Here is a 7,500-nt window from a genome sequence, read left to right as displayed (position 1 = left end):
TCCTTTCTAGTGTGTTCAGTAATGGGTCCATATTCACGTCCCAGAATAAAGGGCCGCACACAGATCCCTGTGGACAGCCCTTTGAGATGTTCTTAGACACCACGACACCAGGAGCCGTGATTCTGGCGACTCTATTTCTGCAGTAGTCCTTCAGACAACCATATAGCGCCGCCGGGCACTCCAACTCTCGAAGTCGAGAGAAGAGCGCCGGCCACCACAGATTGTCGAAGGCACCCGAAATATCCACCATAACTCCGAGGACGTACTTCCGCGTGGATGAGTGTACAATACTTACGACTTTGTTGATAGCATCAGAAGTTGACTTTCGAGCTCGGAATCCGTATTGCGAGTCACTCATTCCACGTAGGACTCTATGACTAGACAGTCTAGAGACCAGCAGCTTCTCAAATGTCTTTCCCAAGACGTCCAGGAGACAAATCGGACGGTAGGATTTGGGCATCATTGGGTCCTTATCAGGAGCCTTTTTAATAATAATAACCTCTGCCGTCTTCCAGCAGGTTGGGAAGACCTGTGTTTCCATACATCTGTTGTATATTTTCGTGAGGCCCGGAGCCAGTTTGTTTGCAATACATTGCAGAACTTCTGCAGGAATTGCATCCGGCCCCGGGGCCTTGCGCTTTGCAAAGGAGCGAATAGCTGCCTTCACTTCCTCGATGGAGTAGGGGTACACCTGTATGTTGTTGTGGTAGTGTAACTGGTCTTGCCGTCTTATTTCCTGCTGCATCTCGGTGTCAGTGTCAGGTCGATCGTCTGGGAGGAGCACCCTCATTAGCTCCTCAGCGGTCTCTGACCAGTCCTGTGTCATTCTGTCTGCGTCGCCGACTCTTACAGTCGAGAGATGCATTGGTGAGTGAATTTTTTCCCTAACTATTTTGTATGGTGTACCCCATGGATCCAGAGTCAGGTGAGACTTTACAAAATCTTCCCAGCTCCGCTGGCGATGTTGTCGGAGAGTCTCCTTGAAGAGCCATTTCCTTCTCCTATACTGGGCAAGATGGTAGTGCCGTTCCTCCTGGGTGAAGGACCTTTGATAGCTGCTTCGTGCTCTTCTCATAGACTGCCTGAGCCGGGTGAGCTCTGGAGTCCATGGAGAAGTCGCTTTTCGTATGAAGCGCCTTCGCGTTGGTATTGCCGCGGCCAAAGCCGCCCTGATTGAGACAATTAAGGCCCCTACGGCCTCCTCCACTTCAAAAGGACCGTCTCCCAGCTCCGGAGGATGAAACTCCGCCTCCAACAGGTCCCAGTCTGCTCTCCCGTAGTCGTACTGCATTGTCCACCCCTCTGGCACATGCTCCACTTGTGATGCTATCGTAAATTCAATAGCGTTATGATCACTGGTGGTAATGTTGTCATTGACCTGCCAATTTTGAATGGTATTCACAATGTTTGTTGTACAGAGCGTGACATCAATAAAGGACGCTGCCCCAGCTCTGCTCCTGTAGGTAGGAGGGTTGCCGGGGAGATTTACAACATTTAAATTATGTTCCATAATTATATCTTCCAGTGCCTGTCCTCTTTGGTCTTGAACTTGGCTGTGCCATAGGGGGGATTTTGCGTTACTGTCCATTGCTATTATTATTGCTTTGCCTGCTAGGGCTCGCAATACTGTAGATAACTGCCCAAGATAAATATTGATTGGATCCCTGTATTGACAGTATATATTGATTATATACCAAAATGTATTATAAAAGTTTATCTCCACAACCGTTACATGGGAGGTGCAATACTGTGTCAAGACAGTGGTTTTAATTAACTTGTTGTAAATGACAATTGCTGACATGGGATTTGGACCCATTGATATTACCTGGGCAGTGACGGGAAAGCCTGTGACCTTGCCGGAGGCAGAGCTTGGCTCTTGAATTAGCATAACATCGATGTTCTTTTCTTCCGCTATCTTTCGGAGCTCCTGAGTTACGAGGGAGCTCCTCATAGCATTTATTTGCAAGACTTTTATCTTAGTCCGGATGTCTGGTGTAGAAATGGCTATCAGGCCATACCTGGGCAGGATCAAAACCAATCCTGCCGTGCATCTTGACCATGTTTTTATAGGTCTTGTCAATATCAAACTCCCGACCCCGTCTGATGTATAATTTTGACACTAAGTCTTGTAATTTTTCGAAGTCTGTGGGAATATTTAACGCGGCAAGATGAATACAGTCTGCATCCTCCAGTGCCGGGAATGTGACCTTCTCTCCGCGAGGATGCCCGACCCTCACCAGCTGCCTCAGAGCCGCGTTTAGGGCTGTGGGTTCCTCCAGTCTTGACAGTCTTAACGTTTCCTCACAAATGGTGTATGTGTCTCCTGGTGGACACTGAGTGTACATTTTTCCAACTTGAATTGTTTCAACATCCTCTTGCGTCATTTTTGGAGTCTGCTGGTGCTCTGCTGCAGAGACTGGCGCGGCAGCCGACGACGACTCCGCCCCCGAGGACGAGCGGGAACCCCCGCTCCCGGCGGATGAAGCCGCCCCGCCGGTCACCGCCACCTCCCGGAAGCCTAGATGATCCCTCCCTGTGGCCAGGAAACCCCCGACCTGACAGGAGAAATCCGTCGACTCCGGCCGCTCTGTCGGAACAGGAAGTGTGTAGGTCTCTCCCTCCTTGCGCGTGAGAAAGCCCCCACTCTGTGAAGAGGTAGACTCCAAGTTGGTCTGCTCGGTCGCCGGATCTCCTGGAGGACTCCTCCTATTGGCCAGGAAGGACCCAACCTGGCAGGAGAAGTCCCGCATCTCCGGTTGCACGTCTGGAACTAAGACAGAATAGACCTTCCACTCCTCCTCTCGCTCGTCGACCACCGAGGGCAGAGATTCCTGTGATTCCTTGAGCTTCCGCCACCGACCTGCATCTCGCAACTGTTTGCTCGGTGATTTTCGAGTGACTCTATAGCGCGTTGCCATAGTCTGTCCTCTGTATGAGCCGCTGTATCATTATTTTATAGGTTGCACACTCCTTACCGGGAGTGTTGCAGGTGCGTTTCCGGTATTTACAAGGGATGCAGGTGGGCGTTTCTTTATCGCACTTTGTTTTGTCATGCTTTTCGCTTCCACAATTCCCACATACTGGGTTTAGGAAGCTACAGTATTTTGCAACATGTCCGTAATCGTGACATTTGGTACATTTAGCAAGGGCAGTATAGTCCTTGACGGATATTGCATTATAGCCTACGTATAGTCTATTGGTTGTAATGATCTGTTTACGCAATTCCGGTGACACTTCAATGGCATGGTGCACAGTGTTTCTGTCACGAGGACCTGCCTTGAAGCGGACCTTGAATTGTTCTATGAATTCTTCGCGAGTCATTTTGTCCTCAAAATTCTGTGCGTAAACACAGTCAGCCACGTCGTCCTGGGTCATATATGATGGTACATCGTACATCATCATAAGTGGCCTTCGCTTTCTGGGCTTTTCGCATGTAAATGACTCCTGAATTTTAGTATTGTTCATTAGTTTGTCACTGTCCTCAGTAGAGGCCAGTTCGACTATCAATACGTTTTTTGTAGTCCTTATCTGATTTATTTTGATTTTATCTACTCTAGGGTTTATACTCTTTTCAAACTTGGCTTTTGCCGTTTTGACATCGTCCCCTTTCTTAGGCTTTATGAAGACTGTTGGGACAGCTTTCTGTACGTTCTGCTTTATCGTATCTTGCACCGTACGTTTTGTCGTGATTGGTGCTGCCGCAACTGCAGCATAGGACTTCTGGGGCTTTGCCGCCTCTTTTCTAAGGCGGTCATTTTCCGCCTTTATCTCTTCATATTGCCCCTCGAGCTTGGCATGCGCCAGAGCCCAGTTGGCAACTTCCTCTTTGATCACCCTGATTTGATCTGCGGTGATCTTTCCATGTTTAACGCTTCGGTCTAGAAGCCGAAGAAAATGGGCGTGTCGCTCCATGACGGAGACGTTTGATCTTGCATCGAATGGAGCGTCTTGCTCCAATAGCGCCGTATCACTCTCCACGTTTTCTGCCATCATTGATTGAATTGAAGAGTGATAAATTGGAGGCCCGTCTCTTACCCCGGACCGGCCTCTCTGGCATGGGGGGGGGCAAATTGCAGCTCGCTCACCAGTCCCGCCCCTTGACCAAGAGCTTTAAGAGCTGCTGGGTTTAACACGCCGTTTCCAGCGCACTAGTCCCCTTCCACAACCACATCACTGGGGATTTCACCCGTCCCTCCCCGGCAAATGCCCACCGCATTCCGGAGAGGCGGATTCACCTCTCGGCCTTCGCCCCCTACTCGGCCGAGTTCCCACCTAAAGGCCAAGAACCCAGTCCTACCCAGGTGCTGGGTCGGTCCCCCAGACTTTCGGGGGTCTGGCCCCATCTAACCTAGCCGGGGACATGTCACCATGCCCCGGCTTGACGGAGCATGTCCGGGACATCCCGTTCACGGCGATGAGCCTTTGCCGGCTCGGGCCGTGATCCCTCCCCAGCGAATGTGGCCGTGGGGTTTGCAGAGCTGAGATGTTGTTTGCCCTGCGAGGGACAGATCTTGTGTCCCTTGCGACGCAGCTTCCCCTGCGCCATGCACCCTTTGCTTTCGCCTTGGGTTGGGGGACCATTTAACGTCGTCCAGGACGTGAGGAACTGCAGCAGCCAGACCGCAGGGCCCCAGGATCGTCGTGAGACTTACCCTCATACCCTCGCCCAGCCGCCGCGCTCAACTCAGGAGAGACAGGTGGTGTGTCTCTCGTTACGCAGCTTCCCCTGCGCCACGCACCCTTTGCTTTCGCTTGGGTTGGGGGCACTTAACGTCTTGCCGCGACGGGAGTTTTACGTCCTACCTTGACACACGACAACCCTCACAAATCCACAGCCCAGAGATGTTGAAGGTGGTAGCTGGGTCTTATATTGTGGAGTTTGACATCATCGAGACGGTGCGGCACTCAAGCCCGAGTTACGTTCCCCAGGGGGGTCTCCACACGTACCGGGGGATCATGACCGACCATGTCTCACCCACCGCTTTTGCTAATTAACGGTGGGCCAGTGCGGACCGTGAGGATTGCACCCAGTTAAGGGCTAGCCGTTTAACGTCATGCATGGACGGCCCATCCCGTGTTAGCTTCGCCCCATCTAAGGGGGTTACTGAGCCAGAGAGCCACGACAAGGCCACGAGATTGGACATTACGGTCCCCGCCCCACTCAGGTTCCTCTGAGCCCCGACGCGTTCGTTGACTTCAGGGAATCAGAGGGTCTCCTGGCGGTTTTAACCCAGTTATGGGAGGCAACACACCTCCCCCAGGTGGCGCTGCGCAGACCGCTTTTCTCTGGAGTAGATAGGGACAGCGGGAATCTCGTTAATCCATTCATGCGCGTCACTAATTAGATGACGAGGCATTTGGCTACCTTAAGAGAGTCATAGTTACTCCCGCCGTTTACCCGCGCTTGCTTGAATTTCTTCACGTTGACATTCAGAGCACTGGGCAGAAATCACATTGCGTCAACACCCGCTAGGGCCATCGCAATGCTTTGTTTTAATTAGACAGTCGGATTCCCCCAGTCCGTGCCAGTTCTGAGTTGATCGTTGAATGGCGGCCGAAGAGAATCCGCGCACCCGCGCGCCCCCGGAGGAGCACGCTAAGGCGGACGCGGCCTCGCAGCAAGGAAGATCCGTGGGAGGCCAAGGCACGGGACCGAGCTCGGATCCTGCACGCAGGTTGAAGCACCGGGGCGCGAACGCCGCGCAGGCGCGCGCATCCTGCACCGCCGGCCAGCACGAGGCCAACCAACGGCGAGAGCAGACCACGCCCGCGCTAAACGCCCGCACTTACCGGCACCCCTACGGCACTCACCTCGCCCAGGCCCGGCACGTTAGCGCTGACCCACTTCCCGACCAAGCCCGACACGCCCCGATCCTCAGAGCCAATCCTTATCCCGAAGTTACGGATCCAATTTGCCGACTTCCCTTACCTACATTATTCTATCGACTAGAGGCTCTTCACCTTGGAGACCTGCTGCGGATATGGGTACGAACCGGCGCGACACCTCCACGTGGCCCTCTCCCGGATTTTCAAGGTCCGAGGGGAAGATCGGGACACCGCCGCAACTGCGGTGCTCTTCGCGTTCCAAACCCTATCTCCCTGCTAGAGGATTCCAGGGAACTCGAACGCTCATGCAGAAAAGAAAACTCTTCCCCGATCTCCCGACGGCGTCTCCGGGTCCTTTTGGGTTACCCCGACGAGCATCTCTAAAAGAGGGGCCCGACTTGTATCGGTTCCGCTGCCGGGTTCCGGAATAGGAACCGGATTCCCTTTCGCCCAACGGGGGCCAGCACAAAGTGCATCATGCTATGACGGCCCCCATCAACATCGGATTTCTCCTAGGGCTTAGGATCGACTGACTCGTGTGCAACGGCTGTTCACACGAAACCCTTCTCCGCGTCAGCCCTCCAGGGCCTCGCTGGAGTATTTGCTACTACCACCAAGATCTGCACCGACGGCGGCTCCAGGCAGGCTCACGCCCAGACCCTTCTGCGCCCACCGCCGCGACCCTCCTACTCGTCAGGGCTTCGCGGCCGGCCGCGAGGACCGGCCATGACTGCCAGACTGACGGCCGAGTATAGGCACGACGCTTCAGCGCCATCCATTTTCAGGGCTAGTTGCTTCGGCAGGTGAGTTGTTACACACTCCTTAGCGGATTCCGACTTCCATGGCCACCGTCCTGCTGTCTTAAGCAACCAACGCCTTTCATGGTTTCCCATGAGCGTCGATTCGGGCGCCTTAACTCGGCGTTTGGTTCATCCCACAGCGCCAGTTCTGCTTACCAAAAGTGGCCCACTTGGCACTCCGATCCGAGTCGTTTGCTCGCGGCTTCAGCATATCAAGCAAGCCGGAGATCTCACCCATTTAAAGTTTGAGAATAGGTTGAGGTCGTTTCGGCCCCAAGGCCTCTAATCATTCGCTTTACCGGATGAGACTCGTACGAGCACCAGCTATCCTGAGGGAAACTTCGGAGGGAACCAGCTACTAGATGGTTCGATTAGTCTTTCGCCCCTATACCCAGCTCCGACGATCGATTTGCACGTCAGAATCGCTACGGACCTCCATCAGGGTTTCCCCTGACTTCGTCCTGGCCAGGCATAGTTCACCATCTTTCGGGTCCCAACGTGTACGCTCTAGGTGCGCCTCACCTCGCAATGAGGACGAGACGCCCCGGGAGTGCGGAGGCCGCCGCCCCGTGAAGGGCGGGGAAGCCCCATCCTCCCTCGGCCCGCGCAAGGCGAGACCTTCACTTTCATTACGCCTTTAGGTTTCGTACAGCCCAATGACTCGCGCACATGTTAGACTCCTTGGTCCGTGTTTCAAGACGGGTCGTGAAATTGTCCAAAGCTGAAGCGCCGCTGACGGGAGCGATTATTCCGCCCGAGAGCATCCCGAGCCAACAGCGGCGCGGGTCCGGGGCCGGGCCAGGTAGGTCCGTCATCCGGGAAGAACCGCGCGCGCTTGCCGGGAGCCCGAGCGCCCAAAGGGGCGAATCGACTC

The 7,500-nt window shown here is 54.0% G+C and overlaps 1 pseudogene; it reads right to left on the bottom strand.

Moving 5' to 3' along the window:
• Positions 1-5,275: 5,275 nt before the first annotated feature.
• The window catches only part of LOC126328363 (large subunit ribosomal RNA), a 2,974-nt pseudogene continuing 749 nt past the window's right edge, over positions 5,276-7,500 (bottom strand).

This window comes from Schistocerca gregaria, unplaced genomic scaffold (assembly GCF_023897955.1).
Source record: "Schistocerca gregaria isolate iqSchGreg1 unplaced genomic scaffold, iqSchGreg1.2 ptg001124l, whole genome shotgun sequence".
In the NCBI taxonomy this organism is placed as follows: Eukaryota; Metazoa; Arthropoda; class Insecta; order Orthoptera; family Acrididae; genus Schistocerca; species Schistocerca gregaria.
The sequence above is the reverse complement of the archived record's forward strand: the minus strand, read 5'-3'. Positions and strand labels throughout refer to the sequence as shown.